Genomic DNA, 20,838 nt, shown 5'->3' with positions numbered 1-20,838 from the left:
GGTGGGTATTTTGTGCCTTCTCCTCCCACTTCTGGAACAGTTGAGATTCAGGAAGAGAGTGATAAACAATGGAGGGTGAAGCATGCTGGTGAAGTGGAGGAGAGACTTTTAAGACAGGTTGCCCAGAAATCTAGATTCCTATTTTGCCAGGGACTTATTGTGGGATAGTGAGCAAGTTACTCAACCTCTCTCAGCCTGAGATTCCTCATCTATTAAAATAGATTGGAATGCTGTGAAGATTCAGTGAAATAAAGTATGAATTTAACATAAAACACTTAACAGACATTCTGCTGTAGTAATAAGGATGATCAGACTAAAGAGTAATGAGAGTAAAATATGGGGATGAAAGAAAAAAAAAAAAGAGCCATGGAATAAGAGCGTCTGATAATGATGTATGAATGCGGTACTAATAATAGTTTAGCATCAATGAATTCTATTAATGAGACTCCCACAGTGGTATTAACTCAACCATGTTGCACAACCTTATACATATTAAATTGCACATTTAATAAGCACATAAGTAGTAAAAGACTAACCACTTTTAAAATTATGTAGAAAATTGATGTGGCTGCAGGAAATCAGAGTTGAATTTACTGTGATTTTTAAGATTTCAATCTCCAGCCAAAAGTGTGACAACCACAAAACAAGGAAATCGTTTTAAAAATATAACTTAGGGATCCCTGGGTGGCGCAGCGGTTTAGCGCCTGCCTTTGGCTCAGGGCGCGATCCTGGAGACCCGGGATCAAATCCCACGTCGGGCTCCCGGTGCATGGAGCCTTCTTCTCCCTCTGCCTGTGTCTCTGCCTCTCTCTCTCTCTCTGTGTGACTCTCGTAAATAATTAAAAAATATATATATATATTTTAGTGGGGAAAAAGGTACTCACCGGCATTGAAATATTGTTGCTTCTTGGTTTCTAAAATTATCTCTTTATAGTACCTTGAGTCAGGCTGGGTACTCATTATCTTTTATTGTGATAAAACATAAATAACCTAAAATTAACCATTTTAAGTATACAGTTCTATGTTATTAAGTACCTAGAACAGTATACAGTTCTATGTTATTAAGTACCTAGAACAGTATGTAATACCCCATGGTAGGTGATCAATAAATATTTGTTTAATGACTGACTATACAGGAGAAAAAAGTGGCTTAGTATAAAAGGCAGTTAGATTGAGAGAGAAAGAAGATCAAGAAGGGTCCAAGAAAAAAATCACAAGCAATATTAGAAAATATTTCAAATTAGGGGCACCTGGGTGTCAATTAAGCGTCTGCCTTCAGCTCAGGTCATGATCCTGGAGTCCTGGGATCCAGTCTCAAGTCAGGCTCCCTGTTAGTGGGGAGTTTGCTTCTCTGCCCCTCCCCTGGCTCATGCTCACTCGCGCTCTCTCTCTCTCTCTCTCTCTCTCTCTAATAAATAAATAAAACCTTAAATAAAAATAAAAAATCAATTTTAGCAGTTTCCTTTCCATCATAAAAGGACTCTTACTAGTTCTTTCTTTTAAAAAAAGATTATTGGGCAGCCCCGGTGGGGTGGCGAGGCAGTTTAGGTTTAGCGCCGCCTGCAGCCCAGGGCGTGATCCTGGAGACCCTGGATCGTGTACCACGTCAGGCTCCCTGCATGGAGCCTGCTTCTCCCTCTGCCTGTGTCTCTGCCTCTCTCTCTCTCTCTCTCCCTCTCTCTCTCTCTCTGCATCTCTATGAATAAATAAATAAAATCTTTTTAAAAAATAAAAATAAAAAAGATTATTTATTAGAGAAAGAGAGCATGAGTGGGGGAAGGAGTAGAGGGAGAGGGAGAAGCAGACTCGGGAGCAGGGGGATGGACTCGGGGGTCTTGATCCTGGAACTCTGGAATTGTGACCCAAGCCAAAGACAGACACTAACCAACTGAGCCACCCAGGTGCCCCTCTTACTAATTCTATGTTACAAGGAGTAAATGGCAAAGATAATTCTTTTTATTTTTAAAAGATTTATTTGTTTATTTGAACAGAGAGAGAGACGGGGAGGGAGAGAGAAAGAGGCAGAGACACAGGCAGAGGGGGAAGCAGGCACCATGCAGGGAACCCGACATGGGACGCAATCCCACGTCTCCAGGATCACACCCTGGGCTGAAGGCAGGTGCCAAACTGCTGAGCCCCCCGGGCTGCCCAGCAGAGAATTCTAGTGTGCTTACCTTACAGATACTAATAATCCAGCAAAAATCTTTGGATAGGCAGCCAAGGTCTTCTCTCCACACGACACTGGCAGTCACAAATCTAGGTCTTTTGCTTTTCTTTTCCCAGGAAGACAGACTACTCTGTTTCTGTTAAATTTTTGCTTTGTTCTGTTTTTCTTTCTTTTTTTTTTTTTTTCCCCCCAGGATTAATTCAATCAGCAACCTCTTGATGAGATTAGGATACATTTTTGTCTCTGGATTGGACTTGGTTTTCTAATTTCTTTCTTTTTTTTTTTTTTTTGGTTTTCTAATTTCTATAACATATTTGTATTCTGTTTCTCAGTATTTCCTAGTCTTTTTAAAAAACATTTAATTTATTCATGAGAGAGGCAGAGACATAGGCAGAGACAGAAGCAGGCTCCCTCTGGGGAGCCTGATGAGAGACTCAATCCCAGGACCCCAGTACCATGCCCTGAGCTGAAGGCAGACAGACGCTCAACCACTGAGTCACTCAGGCATCCCGATTTCCTGTGGTCTTAATGTTTGCCTCCCCCAAATTCATATACTGAAATCCCTATCCCCAATGTGATGTTATTAGGAGGTGAATGAGATTAATGCCCTTAGAAGAAGCTCCAGAGAGCTAGCACACACACCCCTTCCAAGAGACAAGGATGCAATGAAAAGTGTGCAGCCTGGAAGAGGGTCCTCACCTACCCACCCTGGCACCCTGATCTTGGACTTCTAGCCCCCAGAACCGTGAGAAATAAATTTTGGCTGTTTGTAAGTCACTTGGTCTATTATATTTTTCTATAATAGCCTGAATGAATTAAGACAGGATTTCTTGCAAGAGTGTAATCATGCAACAGTGTAATCACTATTTTAGTTTATAATCATTATTAATTTCCCTCTCAAATTAATTATTCGGCAAATTGTTTAATGGCTAACTCACTAAGGAGTATGAGAGTAGAGACCAACTTTCTCTCCAGCTAACTTTCAGCAACTAGCTGAACTACCTGGCTCAACAGATAGCTGAATAAATGAACTGTGGATTTGCAAGGTAAACTTTTTTTTAAAGCTGTTTTCACATTAAATCTGTTACATTGCTCAAGAGTTCAAATAAGCTCCAAAGAAAGGCTGATACCAGTGACAGCCCACGTAATACAGACTCATACATCAGACTGAGTACCAAAAAGAAGGAGACTGTAAAACATTTAGACATGCACATTCCTTTCACATGTTTGATTTAGCATCGCGAATGAATGTAGAATCCAAAAAGTCCAATGCAAGCTAGATTTTTCTATATCAAACATTAAAAAAACAATTGCCAGACACTTCATCCTCTGAGAAAGCTTATTTAGGGGGGAACAAACTACTTTGGAAAGATAAGTGTTCTTAAATATATTTGACTATCAAAGGCAAGGCATCTTCCTATATAAAACATTATCATTTTCACACTCCTCCAAAGAAATCCAATAAATAACTTTATTTATTGGGCTCGATGAATCTTCAATGATAGACATTCCCTAGACTGCCAACACCTCCACAAGCTCGCTTGTTATTTGTTCTTGAAAATGACCTGTTGCCGTTTCCGGCTGCTTTTACAGAACAGTTCCACGCAGTAAAGCCCAGCAGAGCATGCGGTCAAAGAATACAACACAAAAACTGGCCAAAGTCAAGGCTTGCATGTAGTATCTCTCTTCTTCCAAGTGGACCAGAGAATCCTGGAGCGTGGATTCAGGCCACAGATTCTTTCCTGGCTCCTTTGCCATGCCCATGATGCAGGGAAGAAAGAGCTCAGGAGGGTTCTCTCCAGAGCAACACTTGGCTATGGGGTTCCTACAGGTGTTCTCATGTTGCACACTCTGGGATGAGGTCCTGCATTTGGTGAAACACAATTCAAAGCGATCTTCAGTGCCATGCAGCAGATCTGTAATGCCGTGGCTGCTCGGAGCAGGGAAGTGCTCCAGGAGAAGTGGCTTGCTGGGCTGCAGGCAGCAGGACAGCACAGTCCTCCCAAGCATAAGTGCTGGGAGGAGTGGGGGGGGTAGCTATGGGGCAAGCAGCCATCATAGTGGAGCTGCTTTGTGCCAGGGACGTTGTTACAGCAGCCATTTACCAGCAAACCCTTCCTTTCACCCATGTGTCCTAGTTGGTGATGAGGTACTTCCCTTAAATGGAGCTCCAGCACTGGGGGCCAAGCCCACTACTGCTGCCCCAGTTACACGGCACTTTCGGTAGAATGGGCTGGGGGCATCTTGGACCAGGAGATTCCAATTCCTCGCTGCCCTTTCCTCCTGCTCATCCTCCTGCTTGAAGGCACAGCTGGGGAAGCAAATGAGCAAGAGCCCCAAGACCAGGGCATGCACCCACCTCTTCTGGAGGAATTGGGGCCACACTGCAGCCTCCAGGTTGCTGCACTCAGTGGCAATCAAACCCTACTCCTCCCGCAGGCACAGGCCCTGCCAGCCCCCCAAGGAGAACCGTTTTTTAACCTCATTCTTGGATTCTGGGGCATTCTGTTATCTTGTTACTATTTTATTAGGCACCATGTCACAAAATGTTTGCTTCTCTTTTTGTAGTGTTTTGAGTACTCTGAATAGGAATAATTCCATTTCAGAGATGTGGGGCTGGAGAATAAATACAAGAATCCTTTCAACAAGCAGGACCAGTCCAGGACTCGAAAGTAGAGATGGGAAGCAGTACTACTTTTAGTTATGCAGGACATTCCCACTTAGGGCTAACCAAAAGAGATTATTAGGATGACACCTGAATCTGGGCCTCCCTAGAGGGTAACTCCCCACAATGGGCCATCTTGGCTTTCTTGACCTCTGACTAATCTCAACAACGCCCCCACCCCAACCTGTTCATGGATGGGTGACTTTATGGAGCTCTGAGAAGCAGCTATTTGCTGTTCATTCAAGCAGGAAGCTTGAATCAGCACCAAGTACAGACCAACCAGGGGGAAATCTTGCTTGCAGGGGCCACTGCTGGGCTACTGGCTCCTGGGGACTTTGAATCATGACTCTAATTGCAGAGTCATCAGCTGATCCAATCAGTCCTGGACTTCTGTTGGAGGTGGAACTGTATTCTTATATCTAACCTCAATTTGCTGACTCTGAAATATGGAACTGAGTAGCCTAGTTAAATTTTGGGACACTGGCCGGTTAGCTGGGCAGGTGATTCACTCTGCTTCTGTCCCAGCCTGAGAAGGGTAAAGACAAGTTGAGAACGGGGCTAGTTCAAGCAGGTGCTGCTCATTACCCAGGAGATGGAAACCAACTTTGAGCTGACAAATGTCCTGCACTGGAAGGCCCCCAGGAAGGCTGGAGGACACTGGGGAACAGAGCCTTGGGAGATGGCCTAAGGCTGTGAGACATGAAAGGAAAGCCAGGAGGCTGTTGCAGAGGGCAGCCTGCAGGCTCTCCCTGAGTCTAGGGGTACTACTGTTGGGCACCATCACAACCTAGATGATCACAGTGTGATGTCAACTAGTGTTAAGATGAACCGACTCAGTGATTTTCAAATTGTACCTTATGACCCATTCATTAGTAGATCCTAAAATAAATTCATCTGGCCCATTCCTCAACTTTTTTAACTAAAAACAAAAAACAACAAAAAAAAACAAACAGAAAACAAAAAAATAAAAAACAAAATAGGTTATAACAGAAAGTATCAGTGTCTTCTAAGTAATAAGGGCATGTTCTGATTTGTAAAAATTTTGTTTCAGCTATATTTTGTGTAGTGTAAACTAGGTCTTCAGGCAAAATGTATTTCCAACTAGAGGTCATGTAAACCAATTTTGTTAGCAGTGGCTCTCATTAATTCCCCTTGCTCTGATTTCTTGCAATCCTATCCAGCAATCTATTGATTTGAATTTAGCTACCCACATAAATGAGATGGCACTAAGCAGTAATTTTAAGTATTTAGTTGCTTGATAGTTTCATTTCTCACTGTGGATTAATAAATTGGCATTTCTGACTTTACCATAATCAATCTCTTATGAATTATTTTTTAAAAAACATTTATTTGAGAGAGAAAATGAGGGAGCACATAAGCAGGGGGAGGGGCAGAAGGAGAGAGAAAATCTTAAGTAAATTCCACACTAAACTTGAAGCCTGATGCCAGGCTATGGGGCTTGATCTCACAACCCTGAGATCATGCCTGGAGCTGAAAACCAAGAGTCAGAACTGACTGAGCCACCCAGGAACCCCTTTATGAAATTTTTTTTAAGCATGAGTCAATTTCCTACTGCCCACACTCCAATGGGTATTTAACAAAACAGATTTCCAAGCCAGCCAGTCTGAAGACCAGGGTTGTTTCAAAGCAAGGACATCCTTAATGACCTTTCCTTGCCCTCCTCACCTGCTTCCCATATACCCTCTACCCAGCAGGTGGGGTGGTCTTTTTATAATGTAAATCCAGTTTTGGCACTCCTCTGCCTAAAACCTTTAACAATGTGTCCTTGTATTAGGTTGAACCAAGTGAAATCATTGGTCAAAATGAAAATAAATGATTTTACATTGATCAACCTAACACTTAAAACGGCAACTCCTTATGTATAAGGCCTTGTATGAGCTAGCCTAATCTCTTCTCACTCTTCTATCCATGTTTTTTCTATATCTTCATCATGCAATGGCTTTTGATTTTTTTTTTATGGCCACCCACAATAAGTAATACATTTTAGGGGTGGTCTGGGTGGTTCAGTAGGTTAAGCATCTGATTCTTGACTTCATTTCAGGTCTTGATCTCAGGATCCTAAGTTCAAGCCCCATATCGGGCTCCACACTGGGTGTGGTGCCCACTTAAAAAAAATAGAAATACAGTTTATACTGTGATCCATGATCCATATACACATAAGCACACATAACATGCTTCAGGTCTTGACTGGTATATTAACTTCCTAAGAGAAGCTTTCTTCAATGAACCTGTATAAATGGATCCTTTACCACCCTTGATTCTCTACCATTGAATCCTATTCATTTTTTATAATATTGAGCATAATCTGAAGTTCTACATTTACTTATTTATTTGTGGGAAAGAGAAAAGAGGTCCCCTGATATCCAGGAACTGACTTGATGTTATCACTTAGGGCTTGGTGTTGTTATGAGCTGGCTGGCGCAGCACTCACAGCCAGGTCTTGGTATATTCCCAATGAACATAAACAATATCACAGTATTACACAACATCAACATGAGACAAAGGCACTTTGTGACCATGATGAATCAAGACCAAAACAAGACCCCTCATAATCATACCTGAGCAGAGAAAACATTAACATTCTCCAACCTACAAACTACCAAATATTTTCTCTTCAGCTAATATGAGTGCCTGCCACTTCTTTCCTAATTACAGCTACAGCCTCCATATAAATGAGATATATTGATATGCCCAATCATAGACTTGCCCTCACTTCCTGGAAGCACTCGATACAGACTAACCCTCTGTTTCCTGGGACCTTTCCCAAAATTACCTAACCTAACCTGAAATCCTTTAAGTCCTTTCTAACACCCTCTTAACTAAATGCCCCATGGTTCCCCATGGTATGTATTCTCTGGCAAAGCAACAGGTTAATAAACCCAACCTGTTCAGCCTCTAGTATGGTTCCGGTATATTATTCACCAATATATCCCCTGGGACTTGCACAGTGCCCACCACTTAAGAAGTACTTAATATCTTGGATAAACAAATAAATGAATGAGCATATGAATAATTAATTACTTAATTTCCACCTTCCTGCACAGAGGAGGAGGACCTGTCTGGGTGGCTGATCCTTCTAGGAGACAGTGCTCTGTCCCACTGTGTGACTTCAGAGCTATTGGCTGTTATTAACACCCTCCTCAATGCGGGGTGATCTCTTCTATGACCATCTCCCTTGCTAGTCAGAGAAGTTCTTAATTTTTTTAAGCATGTTCAAACCTGATTCTTCCGTGAGCCTGGCTTACTGAGTTCTCAGCACTTAAATATTTTCTGGATTACAACTGGCAAAGGTGAACTCTGATCCCTGGATCCTCTGTGATGCTCTTTCCAAGCAAGAATTTCTTAGAGAAACTTCTGACTCCCTCACTCACCCCATCTAGCTATGTGTAATATTTCATCTCTATGCTGAGGTTCACTACGACTCCATAATTTTTTTTTGAAGATTTTTATTTATTTGAGAAAGAGAGAGCACAAGTAAAGGGGGAAGGGGCAGAGGGAGAGGGAGAAGCAGACTCCCCGCTGAGCAGGAAGCCCCATGCAGGGCTGGATCCCAGAACCTTGGGATCATGATCTGAGCCAAAGGCATATGCTTCACCAACTGAGTAATCCAGGCACCCCAAGCCTCCATAATTTTTAATAATATTTTTTCTGATTATAATAACCCATGCTCATTACAGAGCATTTAGAAAGCACAGAATGGTGCAAAGAATAAAAACTGAAATTAGCCACAATCCTATAGGCAACACCTTGATTTAATTTTAGTTGGGCATATAGATATTAATGTAAGCAAATTATATATATATGTTTCTTATATTTTTATAGGAATATTATGAGCATTGCCTTCATCATTAAATTGTCCTCAAAATCAACCATTTTCAACTTTGTTATTTTATTCAGAGAACGTTACGTGCTAAGAACTCAAAAGTCAGCATATTCAGTGTATGTTCCTAAATGAATGTAGCTGAACTCTTAAAAGTGATTATTTAGATTTCTTCTAATTTTTCATTGTTATAAATGTTTCAGTGAACACCTTTATGTATGAATCATTGTCCACATTCTTAGAAAGTTTTCTTAGAAGTAACATTAGTTGTGTTTTTTTTTTTAAGATTTTATTTATTTATTCATGAGAGACACAGAGAGAGAGAGAAGCAGAGACACAGGCAGAGGGAGAAGCAGGCTCCCTGCGGGGAGCCTGATGTGGGACTTGATCCCAGGACCCCAGGATCACGCCCTGGGCTGAAGGCGGCGCCACACCCACACCGCTGAGCCACCCGGGCTGCCCACATTATTAGTTTAATATACATGAATTTTTTAAAAAAATACTCTCAATTAGAATTGCAAAACTGTTTTTAAGGTCTTTACATTTCTGCCAGAGAATGTACCTGATTGTCCAACCTTTACCAACACTAAATATTACTATTTTAAAATATGTTATTAGTAAGATTTTCTTTAGAAATGGTATCTTTTATTTACCTGTTTTTTGTTTGTTTGTTTTTATTGCTGGTGAAGTACAGGAATTTGTTCAAAAAATTTAAGAATTCAAATATCCAGGGCAGCCCGGGTGGCCCAGTGGTTGAGTGGCACCTTTGGCCCAGGGCCTGATCCTGCAGACCTGGGATCGAGTCCCATGTCAGGCTCCCTGCATGGAGCCTGCTTCTCCCTCTGCCTGTGTCTCTGCTTCTCTCTCTGTGTCTCTCATAAATAAATAAAATCTTAAAAAAAAAAAAAAAACAAGAATTCAAATATCCTCCCTATCCTATTTTAAAAACAAATCAAATAAAGTATAATGTCTTGAAAATAATGTCATATAGTAGTTTTCTCACACAAATTATTTATTATAGGACCTCCATGAATATGAACCAAAAATGAGTCAAGTCTGATGCTGAGAGACAATATTTTCAATCAAAACTGTGGTGGAAAAGCCAGGACATGCAGTTTACGTATTGATATACCATGTTAGCTCCAAAATTATTGGTGGGGGAAGAAATGTGCTAGGTCATAATTTTAAGGGAACAAGGCTTAGAAAAATATTTCTATAAATTTTGCTTATTTATTACGTGCTCCTGGGTTAAGACGTGACTAAGATTAGAGACACGAGGGAAGGGAAGAAAGTGTATTCCAGACCGAAATTCATCTCTGCCAAAGGTTCAAAAACACCCAGACATTTCCCTGGTGGTGTTTTGCAATTCTTCCTATTTACATTTTTCTCATAACAAAGACCCTAGCCTGCAGCCAGAGCTGTTTTACCCCCTCCAACATTCTCTGAACAAAACCGCCTGGATTCAGCTTTCTATTTTTAACCCCCTTGAAACTCTTTTTGAATTAATCACTTGATCTATGTGTGTGTGAAATATGCTCTGAGCTCTGAATAGCTTCAATTGTATTACATTTCATTCAGGTAATTTCAACCCAACAAACATATGGAGAACTCACCATGAAAAACAATTTTTTAAAAAAAGGTCTGCAGGAGTAACAGAGAGGTCAACACAGAACTACAATACTCCGTGACTGTCCATGTGATACAGATGGATATAAAGGACCGTAAAAATACAGATAAGGGACAGGAAGAAGAACTCCTCTTACCTCTGCTCCTTCTGTTAAATGGGTGGATCAACGGTTTTTCAGGAAATAGACGAGAAAAAGAAGAAAGCAATTTTAGTTTCTTTCCCATACTTACAAACCTACCCCTCTTGCAATGTAAACCCTAATCAGATTCCTTGACTAATCTGGAATTGATGTTAGTAGCCAAAGCTTTGGGACACATGGCTGTAGATTTATTGGGCAACAGGAATGGGACACAAGAGTTGCCAGGTGTGTTGAAAACTATATCAGATATTACAATATTACAGATATTACAAATGCATGTGTTGTATTTCTAATGTTTTTTTTTTACCACTTTTTTGAGGTATGATTGACCCGTAAAAGGCTGTACACATTTAATGTATATGCCTTGATGAGGTTGATCATAGGTATGTTCCTGTGAAACCATCACTAGCATCAAGACCATAAATACATTCAACTCCTCCCAAAGTTTCCTCCCTCCTCCATTATCACTGTTATTCGTATGTGTACGTGTGTGTGACGACACTTAAGAACTACCCTCTTAACAAATTGTTAGTTTAAGGCACTATGCTGTATAGCAGATCTCCAGAACTTCTTCATCTTGCATAATTGAAACTTTGTACCTTTTGACCTTCACCTCACCTCCTAGCAACCACTCCTACTCTCTACTTTCATAAATTTGACCATTTTACATTCCGCATGTGAGATCAACTGCATATCTAATTGCATGGACTTTTGCAGGTTATGAAGTCCCCTTCCTTCATATGTTACCTCATCTGTCTTTATTTATTTATTTATTTTTTTTTATTTTTTTTCTTATTTTTTAATTTTTTTAAAATTTTTATTTATTTATGATAGAGAGAGAGAGGCAGAGACAGAGACATAGGCAGAGGGAGAAGCAGGCTCCATGCACCGGGAGCCCGACGTGGGATTCGATCCCGGGTCTCCAGGATCGCGCCCTGGGCCAAAGGCAGGCGCTAAACCGCTGTGCCACCCAGGGATCCCCTACCTCATCTGTCTTTATACCAACTAGGTAAATGAGGAATTATTATTCTCCAATTTTAACAGATAAGAAAACTGAAGCTCAGACAAGTTAAGTGACGTGTTCAAGACCATCCAAAGAGTCACACAGCTTGGCATAAAATCTAAGTCTTCTAACTACAAGTTCAGTGCTCTTTCCAGAAGAGAAATGCCCAAATAACATTATAAGGCATGCTGGTATAGAATTTTAAGTAAACTCTATATCCAATGTCGGGCTTGAACTCATGACCCCAAGGTCAGGAGTCACATGTTCTATGGACTGAGCCAGCCAAACACTTCTCCGGCTCTTACAATTTTAAAGGTCCCCTTTCAACCTGTTCTAAAAGCTAGACCTAAAAGGAGAGGAAATAGGGAGGAAGCTTTTAGTTTACATTGATTTAGGCAAAAGATGCAGGCAAAACATAATGCTCTAAAATTTTCATGTATCTCATAAAAAGGGAAGTGAAATTAAAGAGAGCTAGGCAAGATGCACTCTAATAGTATCATATTATTATCCTATTTTCACGATGTGATAAGAATTATCAGGTAATAAAAACTAACACTCAAGTACTACTTATTATTAAGACACTTATGTAATGCTTACCATATTCTAGGTACTGTTTAAGTACTTTAGATATGTAAACTCATTTAATATTGCCTCAAAAAGGCAGGTACAATTATGATTTCCATTTTATTTTATTTTTTATTTTTATTTTTTTTAATTTTTATTTATTTATGATAGTCACACAGAGAGAGAGAGAGAGAGAGGCAGAGATACAGGCAGAGGGAGAAGCAGGCTCCATGCACCGGGAGCCTGACGTGGGATTCGATCCCGGGTCTCCAGGATCGCGCCCTGGGCCAAAGGCAGGCGCCAAACCGCTGCGCCACCCAGGGATCCCTGATTTCCATTTTATAGATGAGAAATTCGAGGTACAGAGAGGTTAAGTTGCTCAAAATCACACAAGCAGTAAAAGTGAGGGACCATGCTACAAAGCCAGAGAGCTGGACTTCCCAGGGCCACTTAACCACTATACTGTACTGCCTCTTCAATGCGAAACTCCTTCCAAGAACAGCCAGTTTTTGCTTTGACCTCAGGGACGTCCCTCCTCACTGTGCTTCCTAACCCTTTACACATTCCTTGTCCAAACACTCCTTACATTTCTTTTTCTTTTTTTTTAAATATTTTATTTATTTATTCATGAGACACAGAGAGAGAGGCAGAGACACAGGCAAAGGGAGAAGCAGGCTCCATGCAGGGAGCCTGATGTGGGACTTGATCCCGGGTCTCCAGGATCAGGCCCTGGGCTGAAGGCAGCTCTAAACCACTGAGCCACCAGGGCTACCCCACTCCTTACATTTTCTGTAATCACTTATTTAATTCTTTCCCCATAGTCTCCAAGGTATGGAGGCAGATGCTGTGACTTGCTCATTTATCACTGTAACTTAAGCATCTGGCTCAATGCCTGGACCATCATAGTTGCTCAATGCAGGCTTGTTCAAATAATTATTAATCTCACAAGCTCTTCTATAATGTTTACCATGTGCCAGGTATTGTGCAAAGAACAAATATTTAAAAATCTTATGAGGTATGTACGATTTTACAGCTAAGTAAAACTGAGGCACAGAGAAATTGAGTAATTTAGACAAGGTCATAGACCAGCAATAAGTAACAAAGTCAAGATTATAACTGAGGCTGACTTCAGAGTCCACGTTCTTTGCTAACAGGCTGAATGAATACATGAATGAGTGAATGAAACATCTGTATGTAATACAGAATCTGGGGCTGCTGTTCCTTAGGCTTTTGTTTTCTTAGGGGCTTCTTCATGGATTCAGTTTTCTCACTTTTCATTGGCTTCCCCCAGTGGAAAGACGATGGACATTACAATTGTAACTTGGCTGAGTGAAATACCAGATATTTCTGTCTCAGTTATTCTGCTTTTTATTTAGTCTCTACAAATGTCTCAAGGTGGAAATAGCTGTCAAAATCTTTGGACAAGAATTAAAGAACTGAATTCTCATAGCATTGCAACATGTCAGTAGAGTGCCAAATGGGAAAAAAAGGCTAAAGATTTTTAAAATTTCCAAACATGCATTAGTTTGCTGATATCCTCAGATTCTAAGTAAACTGTGAAAAATATTGAAATACAATGAAACATACATATTTAAATATTCAAACAGAAACTTCTGCTATGACATTTTCATAGCTAATTAATTACTTGGTTTGTCTATAAAAGCTTATGCCATGAAAATAGGATGCTCATTTCTTAAATAATATTTGATATCTACTGGAATACCAGGAGAAAACAAAATGCACAGTTGGGAAGTAAATGCACCTGGATATATAAGGATTTTTCTTTTTTACTCTTATGTCTCTTTATTGGTATTTCAAGGACTTGGAATGAGAAAAATCACACAGAACTGTGCCCTGAACAATGGAACAAGAATTAATCGTGATCAAGTGCATATTTTCTCCCACTTTATTCTCATCAGGATATGAAACATACAGGCCACTTTAATGTGTGGCACTGGGCCTTGAGGAACCTGCTGGTGCTCAGTAAATACTTGTTGAAGAGACAGAAACATAGAAGGCAAGATACAGTTCGACATCCAACCTCTATGTTCTAGAATGGCTCTTCAAAAAAGCAGATCAGCCTCTCCGAAGCAGTAAAATGAAACCCAAAATGCTGTTTTCCTAAAGTTTTTGTGGCAATCTAACCCAGAGGAGAAATCAGAAAATATTTAAACCACAAACCAAAAGTCTTTGAATAGTTTTTCAAGGTCCTCCAGAAGAACTATAAATTATTATAGTCTTTGTCTCTGTCTCTGGATTTACCCCCAGTAAAAAGAATTTATTTCATTTTGGTACCACATTGAGCATACAGTGCAAAGAATCTCTCCCTCCCATCTGAACTCCTGAGCCAACAGATTCCTTCCCCAGAGGGAATCACTACTACTGGTTTCTTGTACATCCATCTGGAGATACTCTTTGCATACACATTTTTTTTTTCACAAATGATAATATGCTATACATAAACTTCTGTTCCTTGCTTTTTTCCACATACTAGGAGATGATGGACAGGGCTCCACACTAGTATATGTACAGATCCATGTTATTCATTTACGTGACTGTAGAGATTTCCATTATTAATATTCCATAACACCTTTAGCCTGTCTACTATCACTGGACAGTTAGCACTTACATTTTGCTATTACAAACAATATTGAAAAGAATATACTTAAACATATAGACCACAAGTATTTTATTTTTTAAAAGATTTTATTTATTTATTCATGAAAGACACAGAGAGAGGCAGAGACACAGGGAGAGAAGCACGCTCCCTGCAGGGAGCTCTATGTGGGACTCGATCCCCTGACTGGGATCACACCCTGAGCTGACAGCAGATGCTCAACCACCGAGCCATCCAGGCATCCCGACCACAGGTATTTTAGAAGGAAAATAACATCAGACAAACACTGAAAAAGAAGGCTCTTTGAAACATTTTTAAGGTAGTTATTTCCAAAAATTTTTAGACTTTTTTTTTTTAAGATTTTATTTATTTGACAGAGAGAGAGAGAAGCACACAAGCAAGAGGAGCAGCAGGAAGAAGGAGAGGGAGATGTTGGCTCCCCATAGAGCAGGGAGCCCAACGAGGGACTGGATCCCAGAATCCTGGATTTATGACCCAAGTGGAAGAAGGCAGATGCTTACCCGAGTGAGCCACTCAGGCACCCCTCAAAAAAAATTTTTTTAAAAGGAAAAAAATTAAATCTCTAGTAGTTGAGAATAATGAACTACAACAGAAATTAGAGGTTTGTAACATCCAAAGGAAAACTGGATTTTTTGGAATGAGTTACCCTCTTTATGAGTAGGATGGTTTACAAATTAAAGTGTTTAGATAGCAGAACAGGATGGCTGCAGGACGATAACCTTAGTTCCAAGTGCACAGATTTTTTTCAGTGTACAAAGGCCTGAATGCTGGAAAACATACAGAACACAGGATTACAAGTTAGAAATTATGAAGGCTGTGGGAAGGGTCTTAGTCATGAAAAGAGCAGAATAAACAGGTTCAAATAAAGTTGTAATGAAACGAGGCAAAACAAGGGATGGGAAAAGTACAAGGGAGTTGTGGGGAACTAAGGACAAGTATTGAATTAAAAAGAAATAACAATTTCCAAAAAATGGCTAGACATTGATGAGCCCAAACAGGGCCAGCACGAAACCCATGGAAGCCTCTTTGCAAATATGATTTTGCATCTTGACCCATGACCAACCCTTCTCCTTCCCATATGGGGGAGGGAGTACCAGCCAGAGGAAGCTGGAGGCAATAAAGAGGGCAACCAATTAATATGCCACTGGTTTTGCCTGAGTTTCTGGGCTGCAAAAGCCCAGGCATGTGATGTAGGATCTGCAATGAGATGCTCTTTCGAGGACTCAATAAATGATGCAAGGAGGAATCATTAGTCAGATTTTACCTGTGGCAGTATGCAACAGATGCAACCATGCCATTTGAACCATGCAGAATAATGGTGATGGATGTGATGCCTGCAGTGTTTGTCCTTTTAACCAGACTGCTCCAGCTGCCTGCCCCCGGGTTCCTGCCTATTTTCTAAGCCTGGTTCTCCATTCCCCAGCCAATTCTGTGAGTCATCCAATATCCTTCTGATAAATGTATTTTTCACATATGTTAGCCAGGGTCCGTGGCTGTTCTTTGCATTCAGGAACCCTGATACAGTGAATATGACAAAAAACACCTCAGCTGGAACCAGCCTCTCACAGAAACAAGAACAGGAGCAGAGAGCCCTGGAACTGGGGTCCCACGTGGGATAACCTCTAACACTGAACCATAGCCTTGGTCTCTTCACGTAAGATCAGAAAAGACAAATGCAGAACAAAGGTACTTAGGGCTACACTGGTCTCTCTGGGATGCTCTCTCCCTCCTCCCTCCTGATGAAGTTATCAGGGTTGTAGGTGGATAAATGTATGAATGCTCCTCTCTCAGCAAAGGGGAGCAGGAGAAGGGAAGGGCAGAGAGTCGAGAGGAAATTGATGAAACTATCCAGGTCAGAGCTGCAGATTCTAAACTCAGTTGTTCAGAGAGAGCTTGGTGGCAGGTGGCAAAGAGTTTATAACTTGGAAATAGTAAGGCACCACGTGCAGGTTGAATAATTCCCTGTGATACTAGTAGAGAGGGGCTTGAGCCCTGGCATTTCATCCATTAGTGATTTGCTTTGCTATCTGCCACATTCTCACTGATGCCTGGTATACTGCAGGTCCTCAATAAGAATTTCTCGAGGGAATAAAAGAATTGTTAAAGATCAAACATCCACCAATAGTTGGCATATCAGGGCACCCTGTGTTGGTAGGATAGAATGACACTGGGATTTCAATCCAGACCTGTCTGACTCTGAAGTCCAAATTCTCTTTCTTTTTTAATTAAGTAGGCTCCATACTCAACAAGGAGCCCAACTCAGGGCTTGAACTCACAACCCTGAGGTCAAAACCTGAGCTGAGATCAAGAGTCAAATGCTTAACTGACTGAGCCACTCAGGCACCTCAGAAGTCCAAATTCTTATCATTGGGCTCTATTGTCTACTTCCTGGACCCCGGCAACAGTAACAGCTGAGGATCTGCTGCCTACCAAACCATGTGGAGGCACCCATATCACACTGCTAGGGCTCACCAAGCTGTCACTTGCTCTGGTTGCCATCTCTTCCCTCAATATGGATCATCATGGCAGGGTTGCTGGATTTGTCAAGGTGCCAAAGGGTCTCTGAATTCTGGGCAAGTGTGCTTTGGATATCACACTTTATGAATGAATATTAAACACGATGCTTGTATACCAATGTCACACAAAGATTTCAGGGAAACTGCTCTTTCAGATTTGACTCATAGCTCACATTTCCTCTTCTTCCCATTACACACGCCTATGATTGGGTGCCCACATTACTCAGATATCAATTTATAGGGAAGGCTGCACTGGACGCAGATTTGAGTAACAAATATGACTGACTTAGTGTATCTCCTGGTCCTCCAAGGACTAACGTTTCATTAAAATCTTGTATGCCAGGTCCTTCCCTGGAGATTCATTTCTCAAAAATGCTTGAGATCATCTGCAGATAGACTTCTAGTGGCTATCCCTGTCTCCTAGAGGTGTCCAGACTTGTGTTAATCCCAGCATTAGGGATCCCTGGGTGGCTCAGCAGTTTAGTGCCTGCCTTCGGCCCAGGACGAGATCCTGGAGATCTGGGATCAGGTCCCATGTTGGGCTCCCTGCATGGAGCCTGCTTCTTCCTCTGCCTGTGTCTCTGCCTCTGTCTCTCTTTCTCTGTCTCTCATGAATAAATAAAATCTTAAAAAAAAATCCCATCAGTAGACACAAATGGGAGTCTCCCTAGGATATTTCTTGGGTGAAGTTAGCAGTTTCAAGCAGATATAATAAATTCCCTTTAACTTCACACAACCAAGTCAAGATGAAAAAAAATCAGTTTTCCATTTTATATGAAAATATGTAGAAAGCAAAATGATAGTAATAGAAGCGGGTCAGTGGCTGCTTGAGGTTAAGGGTAGAGAGAACTGACTGCAAAGGGGCACAAAGAAACTTATTAGGGTGAGGACAGTTTTATATCTTGATTGTGGTGGGGGTTATGTGATTGTGTACTTGTACTAGGGTTTTGTTTTTTTTTTAAGATTTATTTACTTATTTCAGAGAGAGAGAGAGAGCGAGCACACACATGCAATATGGGGGAACAGAGGGAGAGAATCTTATGCCTAATGGGGGGCTCCATCTCACAACCCTGAGATCATGACCTGAGCCAAAATCAAGAGTTGGACACTTAACCGACTGAGCCACCCAGGGGCCTCTTTGTTGTACTAGTTTGCAGTCCTTCAGAGGCAGATTTGGGTGAAAGTAGTTATATGGGAGATTCAAAGAAGTAACAGGAAATGAGGGAGGATGAGAACTGAGACAAGAGAGAAAAAGGGTGCATTAATGATCATTTCACTGGGGTGAGCATCTGCTGTTCAATCCTGCATTGTCTTGACTTGAAATGTATTCCATAATTTATCGTTTCTTAGACATTTTATTTACATTTAACTTACTTTTTTATAATTTAGGCTCCACACCCAACATGGGGCTCTAACTCACAACCCTGAGATCACATGCTCCGCCAATTAAGACAGGCAGGTACTCCTCTTAAACATTTTATTTTAAACATTACTTTTAAGAATAATTTAAAAGCTTGGATAATGTAGACTTCCTCCAGAGAATTTTTGTTTCCTTCTACTAAGTACTTGATGGTGCTAGCAGTCAGGAGGAGGACTGGGTGACCTACATGCCCTACAAGTAGGGCATTCCAGGGTCCCAGTCAAAGGCAGAAATTCTCCACCTTCAAATGCGTTGAATTCTGACTCCTATTCCTTTAGCCCCAGGTCCCATGAAGCCACCCCATTTTCTTTTTCTTTTTAAATTTATTTATTCATGAGAGACACACACACACACAGAGGCAGAGACACAGGCAGAGGGAGAAGCAGGATCCGTGCAGGGAGCCCGACGTGGGACTCGATCCTGAGTCTCCAGCATCACGCCCTGGGCTAAAGGCAGCGTTAAACCGCTGAGCTACCAGGGCTGCCCGAAGCCACCCCATTTTCAGCTGTTACCCTTAAATAAGCTAATGACACCAGGGTAAAAGCAGCAGTCCTTCAACACATTCCCCCAAGGAGGGGGATCTTTATCTTTGACCACTGGCCAAAGGCAGGCTTGTCTCTTAAATGTTTTTTTTTTTGTTTATTTTTTTTTGCATGAGCAAATGCCCCTTGGACAGAATGGCCTCAATTTATCTGTTCAAGCTCCAATTCCTTCCCAGATCAAGGCCTACTCTATTAGTACAACTTTGATGCTTTTTAGTAAATACTTCCAGTATTTATCCAAATTCTTTTTTTAAAAATAGATTTTATTTGACAGAGAGAGCGAGCATTAACAGGAGGCAGGCAGAGGGAGAAGCAGGCTCCCTGATAAGCAGAGAGCCCAAAGCTGGGGTTGATCCCAGGACTCTGGGATCATGACTTGACCAGAAGGCAGATGCTTAACTGACCAAGCCACTCAGGTGCTCCTACCCAAATTTTTAATGGTCTTTAGTGAAAGGAAAAAAATATATATTTAAAGAGCCCCCAAGAACCAGAAAGTAGAGTGAAGAGACAGAGATCTGGATGGTCCCTCTTTCAGTATCATGGTAAATTATTGTTCAGCAAATATGCACTCCTCCCAACCTCCATGAAAGGTGTCTACCTCCCAGTTCTTTCCATTTGAACTCGGTCATGTGATTTGCTTTGACTACAAAGATGCTGACAAAGTGGCACAAGGAGAGGCTTCAAATGTGCTTGTGTATTTGGACTTGCTCTGCACTATCACAAAAAGAGCTCTGCTCAGGAAGCTGCTGTCCTTCAGCCTGGGCCCCAGAATGAATACAAATGAAAGCAATCCTGAGTTGAACCCACAGAGGAGACAACCCCAGCTGGATTTGCAGCTTGAAGCAGAGTCACTCAGATGAGCCCAGTTTAGATACATTGACCTACCTCCCTGCCCCCCCCCCCCACCTCCCCTCAGCTGACCTGCAGCTACCTGAGAGAAAACAAATGATAGTTCTTTTAAGACATTGCATTTTGGGGATATGATTGTTACACTGAACTTCTGTGGCAATAGCTAATCATACAAGTAGCCTAGCAAGAATCTGGCTCAACAGATCGGCATTATTGCAACACTAAAAAAAAGGCCATTAGAACCCAAGCTCCAGAAGCTTTTCCTCACTGACAGGTCACTTCCCAACCAGGAGGTTCTCTTTATTGCCTTGATGTTCCCCGATCCCATTCTCAATACATACTTAAAATATCACAGGAGTGTGGTCCTGGGAGCACTCCTACCTCCCACCTCCACATTTTTTTTGTAAGGGTATACCAGTCTATTTATGACAGGCTTAAATTAAGCATATGTCTGTGTGGGATAATGAGGAATGATGCCTTACTGCATCTCCAGTGTGTTCTCCCCACCAAATCTTATTTTGCATTTACAGTATGCAGGATTTAATGGTGTTTGTGTGCTTCTGCCCCCTTTTGCACAATAAAGGGAAAGGTTGGTCAGAATCATCTTGCAGACTTACCAAAAGCCAGAAAAATCCCACAAGGTTAAAAACCCAGTCCCCAAACATAACAAATTTTACTATTTTCTGTCATATGCATTTTTAAATTGTTTCCTATTGTGATTGCTGATATCTATGAATGCTACTAATTTTTGTGTGTTGATGATGAATCCAACATCCTTGCTGAAATCTCTTTAGTTTTCATTGTTTGTTCATATATTCTCTGGAATTTCTATACCGACAATCATAATATCTATGCATAATGAAGTTC

The sequence above is a fragment of the Vulpes lagopus genome, chromosome 4 (genome assembly GCF_018345385.1).
Source record: "Vulpes lagopus strain Blue_001 chromosome 4, ASM1834538v1, whole genome shotgun sequence".
Taxonomy (NCBI): Eukaryota; Metazoa; Chordata; class Mammalia; order Carnivora; family Canidae; genus Vulpes; species Vulpes lagopus.
This window is presented reverse-complemented; position numbering follows the sequence as displayed.